Genomic DNA, 8,996 nt, shown 5'->3' with positions numbered 1-8,996 from the left:
TGGGAATGTTTTAAGGCAAGATTAGGATTTATTGAGAAGTTTGATTTAAGGTAGGTCTTTCAAAGCAAGGGCTGGGCTACGATTTAGTAAGGATCACGATCAAATAGTATTGCATTGGTAGAAACAATAAGATGAGGATTTTGAAGTGGGGGATTCAAAGAATCTTAGGTTGCCAACTACCTCTTAATGCTTTCCATTAAAGAGGTGATGAATCTTTCAGGAAGTTCCTGTAATGAACAAGCAAACCATTTTCCTGGACAAGAAAACTCCCAGGAAAGTAATATTCACACAGACACCTGAATAGTAAAGTCATGTTAATGTAGACAGCAAAGGTGTGATTTCAGTTCTCAGTGTCAAGACTGAATGTGGGTATACACAGTTTCTATTCCCCCCAAAAAAATTTCTTTTTCTGACAAAATATATTGTGGACAAAAACAACTTAGGGGAACAGCTCCATGATATTGCCTTGACAACCATGCATATGCCACATAGGTCACACTGGCAGACACATGAAGTACAGGTAATTTGAAGCATGGCAGAATGCCTGTAACCCTCCTAGAACATAAAAGGATGGAGGCTTGTGAGAACCATGGCCCAGTAACTTCTCTGTCTCCCCTGAAAGACAGTTCCTCATGCCCTCCTGAGTTCTGATGAGGCCAGAGGCTCTATCCCATACCTCAGAATAGGGCTGCAGGTTATGAAACCACTTATCTGCCTCTAGAGTGGACTCCTCAGCAGTGGAATGTCCCACAACTCATATTGCAGTTGTCTGGCCTCTTTTGTTTTGGGGTGTGGGACAAGAGCCATGAGGAGCTGGCACCTTTGCCTAATCTTTCCCTTGTTGTCTATGTAAATAATAAACTGACTGAAAGTAAAAGTGGCTCATTGCTGACATTGCGCCACTGCACTCCAGCCTGGTGACAGAGCGAGACTCCTTCTCGAAAAAAAAAAAAAAAAAAAAAGGTGGCTAATTGCATTATTAGCAGTCAGATCAGTCAGGACTTGGCTTTGGCGCAGCCTTGTCTTATATGAGCTTGACAAGTGACAAATGACAGACTGAGACAAGATATTTGCAATTTGTAACATAGAATAATATCTAGGTTTTTTCCAAGATGGCTGCCTGGAAGCATTTTAACCACACCTCATACACTTAGAAGAACAAAATAGTGTGTAGACAATCACACTTTGAATACAATATCCAAGAGGGAACTTGAGAGTTCAACAGAAAAGCAAAAGAAAAGTCCAAAATCAAGGAAAATAGAAAGAAAACAGGAAGCTTGTGTAGTTGGGACCAGCTGGGAACCAGAAGAGACCCTTCCATATGGGAGAGAGTGAGTGAGAGTCTTTCTGTGACCTACTTTTCCACTGGGGAATCATACAATCCAGGACATGGGAGAGCACCTTGACTCTCCAATCCCTGAATCTAACTTACGGAGCTGCTGGGAGACTGTGAGAAGAAACTTCCCCATGGAGGTAGCATGCCCTGGGTTTCATACCCTTCCTGAGACTTAAGAAACTGCCATTCTTGATCCTTGCTCTTAAAAAATTGTGTGTGGTTCTGGGAACCAGTGATGGCAGTCTTAGGCATTAGGGGAACTCAGGCTATAGCCTGCAGAACCAGGGCTTGAGTGGGGAATAGGTTCCCACAAACAGGACTAAGAAGTAAGCATAGTGTGGACTTCAGCTACAATGCTGAAACAGGGTACACCTCCTCCCAAAAACCTGAGCAGGACGAGATTTGCTTCAGTGACTTGGTTGAGCTGGGCAGGGCCTCCTATAGCTCAGGGCTAAGTTACAGGCCAGGTGCAAACTGCCTGGTCTGACTGTAACTGGGTTTACTATGACAGCCAGGATATGGGAGGGAGCCCCACCAGGACTGGGGCATAAGTGGAATGCAAATCCTCAACCAGTTGCCAAAATCTGTGGCTACTGGGACCACCCCCATACTCCCTGTGGCAGGACCTCAGTGCAACAATGGTTGCCCCTCACTCAAGCATTTCTCCAGGGGCCTGATTACTGCTCCATCCCCCTGTAGTAGCTGGTGCATGCACTAGCCATTGGAGGGTCTGAGTATAGGCTTTCCTGGCCCAGTTGTGCCCAGCTTCATCCTACCTCCCACCCTGAGACAGAGTGCAGAATCCAGGCTTCTCTTTCTTGGGATCAGGGTTGTTCTGTCATGAGTTGCTCTGATGACTTGTGTTGGTTGGCCTCCAAACAAGAGGTTGGGCTTTCAAGAGAGCCCCATCTGTGGTATTAGTAGGGGGATCCAAGTATGTCCTGAGTTGGACAAGATAAGTATTTTGGTTTCTTAGGTGTTGGGTGGGGCCATAAAGCTCCCAAGAGTTTCTTTTTTGTCAGCTACCAGAGCACATAGAGAAATACCATCAGGTGGTGGAATTCCACTGCCTGCAATATCCTGGCTAGCCAAAGGTCCTGAGTCTGGGCTCAGACTCTCCTTGGGCAGAGCTTGACATAGCCACTGTGAAGGATGGTGAGGTGATTCTCAGGCCAATGGTGGCAGAGTTAAGTGGGTCTGGGAATTGAATTGTGGTGGCAGGTCTTTCTCATGCTGTTCTCATGATAGTGTATAAGTCTCACGAGATCTGATGGTTTTATAAAGGGGAGTTTCCCTGCACAAGTTCTCTCTCTTGGCCTGCCACCATCCATGTAAGACATGATTACTCCTCCTTGCCTTCCGCCATGATTGTGACCTCTCCCCAGCCATGTGGAACTGTGAATCCATTAAACCTCTTTTTCTTCCCAGTCTCAGGTATATCTTTATCAGCAGTCTGAAAATGGGCTAATACACCACATGATAACTTCACTGCTAGCATAACCAGCATTTGACAAAGCCAGCACACTAAACATATCTACAACCAAAGACTCTCACAGAGTATATTTCACCAGACCAAGTGTTGGGAGACCTGAAGATGGGTCACATTGCAGGACTCTTTGTAGACATTCTCCAGCACCAACCCAGAGCCTGGTAGTCCCACTGGATGGCTACAACCAGAAGAGCAATAACAATCACTGCAGTCTGGTTCTAAGGAAGCCTCATCCCTAGGAGAATAGAGAGAGCACCACATCAAGGGATCACCCTGTGAAACAAGAGAATCTGAACAGCTGAACAACAGGCCTTGAGTTCCAGATCTTTCCATTGAAATAGTCTACCCAAATGAGAAGGAACCAGAAAAGTAATTCTAGTAATATGACAAAACAGGGTTCTATAACATCCCCAGAAGATCACACCAACTACCCAGCAATGGATCCAAATCAAGAAGAAATCTCTGAATTGCCAGATAAAGAATTCAGAAGGTTGATTATTAAGCTCCTCAAGGAGCTACCACAGAAAGGTGAAAAACAACTTAAATAATCTTTTTTTAAAATACAGGATATGGATGAAAAATTCTCCAGAGAAATAGTTATCATAAAGAAAAAACAATCACAACTTCTGGAAATGACATACATACTTAGAGAAATACAAAATGCAATGGAAAATTTCAACAATAGACTAGAACAAGTAGAAGAAAGAACTTCAGAGCTTGAAGGCAAGGCTTTTGAATTAATCCAGATAAAGACAAAGAAATATGAATTTTTTAAAAAATGAACAAATTCTCCAGGAAATTTGGGATTATGTTAAGCAGCTAAACCTAAGAATAATTTGTGTTCCTGAGGAAGAAGAGAAATCTAAAAGTTGGGAAAACTTATTTGAGGCAATAATTGAGGAAAATTTCCCTGGCCTTGCTAGAGGTCTAGACATCCAAATACAAGAAGCTCAAAAGACACCTGGGAAATTCATCTCCAAAAGATCATCACCTAGGCACATAGTCATCAGATTATCTAAAGTCAAGATGAAGGAAGAATCTTAAGAGCTGTAAGACAAAAGCATTGGGTAACCTATAAAAGAAAACCCATCAGATTAATAGCAGATTTATCAACAGAAATCTTACAGGCCAGAATAGGTTGGGGTTCCATCTTTAGCCTCCTGAAACAAATAATTATCAGTGAAAAATTTTGTGTTCAGCAAAACTAGCTTCATAAACGAAGGAGAGATAAAGCCTTTTTCAGACAAACAAATGCTGAATTTGCCACTACTAAGTCAGCACTACAAGAACTGCCAAAAGGAGCTCTAAGTCTCGAAACAAAACCTCAAAATACACCAATGTTACATACACTGCAGGTTTATAGCAGCACAATTAGCAATTGCAAAAATATGGAACCAGCCTAATTGCCCATCAACCAACAAATGGATAAAGAAAATGCGGTATGTATGTGTGTGTGTATATACATACATATACACACAATAGAATACTATTCAGCCTTAAAAAGGAATGAAATAATGTCATTTGCAGACTCACCAGGATGAATTTGGAGACCATTATTCTAAGTGAAGTAACTCAGGAATGGAAAACCAAATATTGTGTATTCTCACTTATAAGTGGGAGCTAAGCTGTGAGGACACAAAGGCATAAGGATGATATAATGGACTTTGGGGGCTCAGGGGTGTGAAAGGGTGTGAAGGATAAAAGACTATACGTTGGATATAGTATACACTACTCGGATGACAGGTGCACCAAAATCTCAGAAATTACCACTGAATAACTTGTCAATGTAACCAAAAATCACCTGTTCCCCCAAAACTGTTGAAATTTAATTTAATTTAATTTTAAAATACAAAACAAAATATTGATCTTAAGGAAACTCAAGATGCAAAAGATGCAAAAGAAATCAAAATCGATGCAAAGCACTCAGAAAATTAATTCAGGATATGAATGAGAAATTTACCAAAGCATAAATATCTATCTAAAACTAAAAAAGTAGTTGAAGGGAATACAAAATACACTCAAAATCTTCAATAGTAGACTATTCCAGGCAGAAGAAATAATTTCTGAACTTGAAGGCAGGTATTTTGAAATAATCCAGTCAGACATGAATAAAGAAACAAAATGAATAAAGCCTTTGAACATTTGGGATTACATAAGGTGACCGAATTTACAAATTATCAGTATTCCCAGGGATGAAGAGAGATCCAAAAGCTTAATAAAACTATCTAATGAAATAATAGATGAAAACTTTTCAAGTCTAGCAAAAGATTTAGATATCTATTTAGAGGAGGCTCAACAATCCCCAGGCAAATACAATATACAAAGTTTGCCACAGCATATTGAAATCAAACTGTCTAAAGTCAAAGTGAAAGAAAAAATTCTAAAATCAGTAAGAGAAAGATGTCTAATCACTTATAGAAGAACCCCCATCAGTCTAACAGTGGATTTCTCAGCAGAAACCTTCCTGGCCAAAAGAAAGTGGGATGACATATTCAAAGTGCTGATAGAAATTTTAAAAAACTGGTAACCAAGAATTCTACATCCAGCTAGATTAAGCTTTGTAAATGAAGGAGAAATAAAGTCTTTCCCAGACAAACAAATGCTGAGGGACTTCATCACCACTAGAACAGTCCTACATGAAATTCTCCTAAACTTGGAAGTGAAAAGCTGATATTAACCATACAAAAACACATGAAAGTATAAAACTCACTAGTAAAGCAATTACACAAAGAAGGTAGAGAAAGGAATCAAATGACACTGCTACAATATTTCACCAAACCACAAAGACAATGAGAGAAAAAGAAAAAAACAAAGACTTGATAGAACAACTAGAAAATAATTAGCAATATGACAGAAACAAAACCCCACATATCAACATTAACTTTAAATGTAAATGCACTAAATGCTCCACTTAAATGATATAGATTGGCTGAATTAATTTTTTTAAACGTGATTCGACTATATGCTGTTTACAAGAAACTCACATTACCGATAAAAACACATACAGACTGAAAGCAAAGGGGGGAAAAAGATATTCCAGCAAATGGAAACCAAAAGTGATCAGGAGTAGCTATACTTACATAATATAAAACAGACTTTAAATGAAAAACAACATAAAAAGACAAATAAGATTATTATATAGTGATAAAAGGATTGATTCAGCAAGAGGATATAACAATTCTGAATATGCACCCAACACTGGAGCACCTAGATTCATAAAACAAATATTATTAGACCTAAAGAGATAGACAGCAATACAATAATAATGAAGGCCTTCAACACCCCACTCACAGTATTAGACAGATTATCTACAAAATGATCAAAAATCAACAAAGAAACATTAGACACGATTGGATGTTAGAACAAATCAACTTAATAGACATCTAGAGAACATTCTACCCAATAACTGCAGAATATACATTCTTTTAATCAGCCCTTGGAACCTTCTCCAAGATAGACCATATAGTAGGCTACAAAATAAATCTCAACAAATTTTTAAAAACAGAAATCATATCAAGTATCTTCTATGATCATCAAAATTTATTCCATATCACAGTGGAATAAGTTTTTTAAAATAGAAATTATATAAAGTATCTTCTGGGATCACAGTGGAATAAAACTAGAAATCAATACCAAGAGTAACTTTGGAAACTATACAAATACATGGAAATTAAACAACATACTCCTGAAACAAAATCACTGGACCAATGAAGAAATTAAATTAGAAATTTAAAAAATTTTAGAAACAAGTGAAACCTGTTAGGTTTCTACCTAACAGAGATCGTGCCATTGCACTCCAACCTGGGCAACAAGAGCAAAATTCCATCTCCAAGACAAAAGAATAAAAGAAAAGAAAAAAGAAAAGCTCAAGACCAGATAGATTCATAGCTGAATTCTACTAATCCTCCTCAAAAAAAGTTCCAAAAAAATCAATGAGGAGAAAATTCTTCATAGCTCATTCTATGAGACCAATATAGCCCTGATACCAAAACCAGACAAGGACACGACAAAGAAAAGAAGACTACATACCAATATTCCTGATAAACATAGACACAAAATTTCTCAACAAAACACTAGCAAACAAAAACCAACAGTACATCAAAAAAAATACACAATGATTAAATGTGTTTTATGCTAGGAATGCAAGGATGGTTCCACAATGCAAAGCAATATATGTGATATAGCATATAAACAGAATTAAGGACAAAAAATGTATTATCATCTCAATAGACACAGAAAAAGCATTCAAAAAAAATTCAGCATCCCTTCATAATTAAAAACCCTCAACAAACTAGGTATCAAAGGAACATACTTCAAAATAACAAGAGCCATGTATGACAAACTCACAGTCAACAGACTGAATGGGGAAAAGTTGAAAGCATTTCCTCTAAGACCTGGAACAAGACAAGGACGCCTACTTTCACCAATCCTATTCAACATAGTACTGGAAGTCCTGACCAGAGCAATTGGGTAAGATAAAGAAATAAAAGACATCCAAGTTTGAAAGGAGGGAGTCAAATTACTCCTATTTGCTGAGCACATGATCTTATATCTGGAAAAACCTAAAGACTTCACCACAAAACTCTCAGAGTTGATAAATGAATTTAGTAAAGTTGCAGGATGCAAAATAAATGTACAAAAATCAGTAGTGTTTCTATACACCAATAATGATCTAGTTGAGAATAAAATAAAGAAGGCAATCCCATATACAATAGTTTTAAACAAATTTAAATATGTAGGAATATGTTTAACCAAGGAGGTGAAAGATCTACAAAACACTGATGAAAGAAATTGTAGATGACAAAAACAAATGGAAAAACATTTCATGCTCATGGATCAAAAAAAGTAATATCATTACAATGACCATACTTCAGTTAATAGGATTACTATTAAAAATAAAAATAAATAGGCTGGGCATGTGGCTCATGCCTTTAATCCCAATACTTTTGGAGGCTGAGGTGGGTGGATCACCTGAAGTCGAGTTTGAGACCACCCTGACCAATATGGTGAAACCCTGTCTCTACTAAAAATACCAAAATTATTCAGGCATGGTGGTGTGTGCCTGTAATCCCAGCTACTTGGGAGGCTGAGACAAGGGAATTGCTTGAACCTGGGAGGCAGAGGTTGCAGTGAGCTGAGATTGTGCCACTGCACTCCAATCTGGGTGACAGAGTGAGACTCCATCTCTAAATAAATAAATAAATAAAATGACCATACTGCCGGAAGCAATTTACAGATTCAATGCAATCTTTATCAAAAATATCAATATTATTTTTCACAGAATTAGAAAAACATAATCCTAAAATTCACATGGAAACCAAAAAGAACCCAAATAGCCAAAACAATTCTAAGCAAAAAGAACAAAGCTGGAGGCATGGTGTTACCTGACTTCCATTTATATTATAACACTAATATAATGATAGTAACCAAAACAGTTTGGCACTGGTGTAAAAATAGGCATGTAGATCAGTGGAACAGAATAGAGAACTTAGAAATAAAGCCACATATATGTGACCGATTCATTTTTGACAAAGTTGACACGAACATACCTTGGGGAAAAGGCACCCTTATAAATAAATGGTGTTGGGAAAATTGAATGTCCCTATGCAAAAGAATGAAATTGGTCCCCTGTCTCTCACCATATACAAAAATAACTCAAGATGGATTAAAAACTTAAACATAAGACCTGACATTATAAAAATAACAGAAGAAAACCTAGGGAAAACTCTTCTGGACTTTAGTCTAGGCAAAGAATTTATGACTAAGACGTCAAAAACAGCGACAATGAAAACAAAACAAAGGAGACTTAAAAGCTTCTGCACAGCAAAATAAATAAATAAACAAACAAACAAAGGTGAGCAACACTTTAGAATGGGAGAAAATATTTACAAACTATACCTCTAGTAAGGGACTAATATCCAGTATATACAAGGAACTCAAGCAATTTAACAGCAACAACAACAAAAACAATTAAACCGAAATAATCTCATTAAAACATAGGCAAAGGGCATGAACAGACATTTTACAACAATCAGAATGGCTATTATTAAAAAGTCAAAAAGCAACAGATGTTAGCAAGGATGCAGAGAAAATGGAACTCTTCTTTTTTTTTTTTTTTTTGAGATGGAGTCTCTCTCTGTCGCCCAGGCTGGAGTGCAGTGGCCGGATCTC

This window comes from Colobus angolensis, unplaced genomic scaffold (assembly GCF_000951035.1).
Source record: "Colobus angolensis palliatus isolate OR3802 unplaced genomic scaffold, Cang.pa_1.0 Scaffold105, whole genome shotgun sequence".
Lineage (NCBI taxonomy): Eukaryota > Metazoa > Chordata > Mammalia > Primates > Cercopithecidae > Colobus > Colobus angolensis.
The sequence above is the reverse complement of the archived record's forward strand: the minus strand, read 5'-3'. Positions refer to the sequence as shown.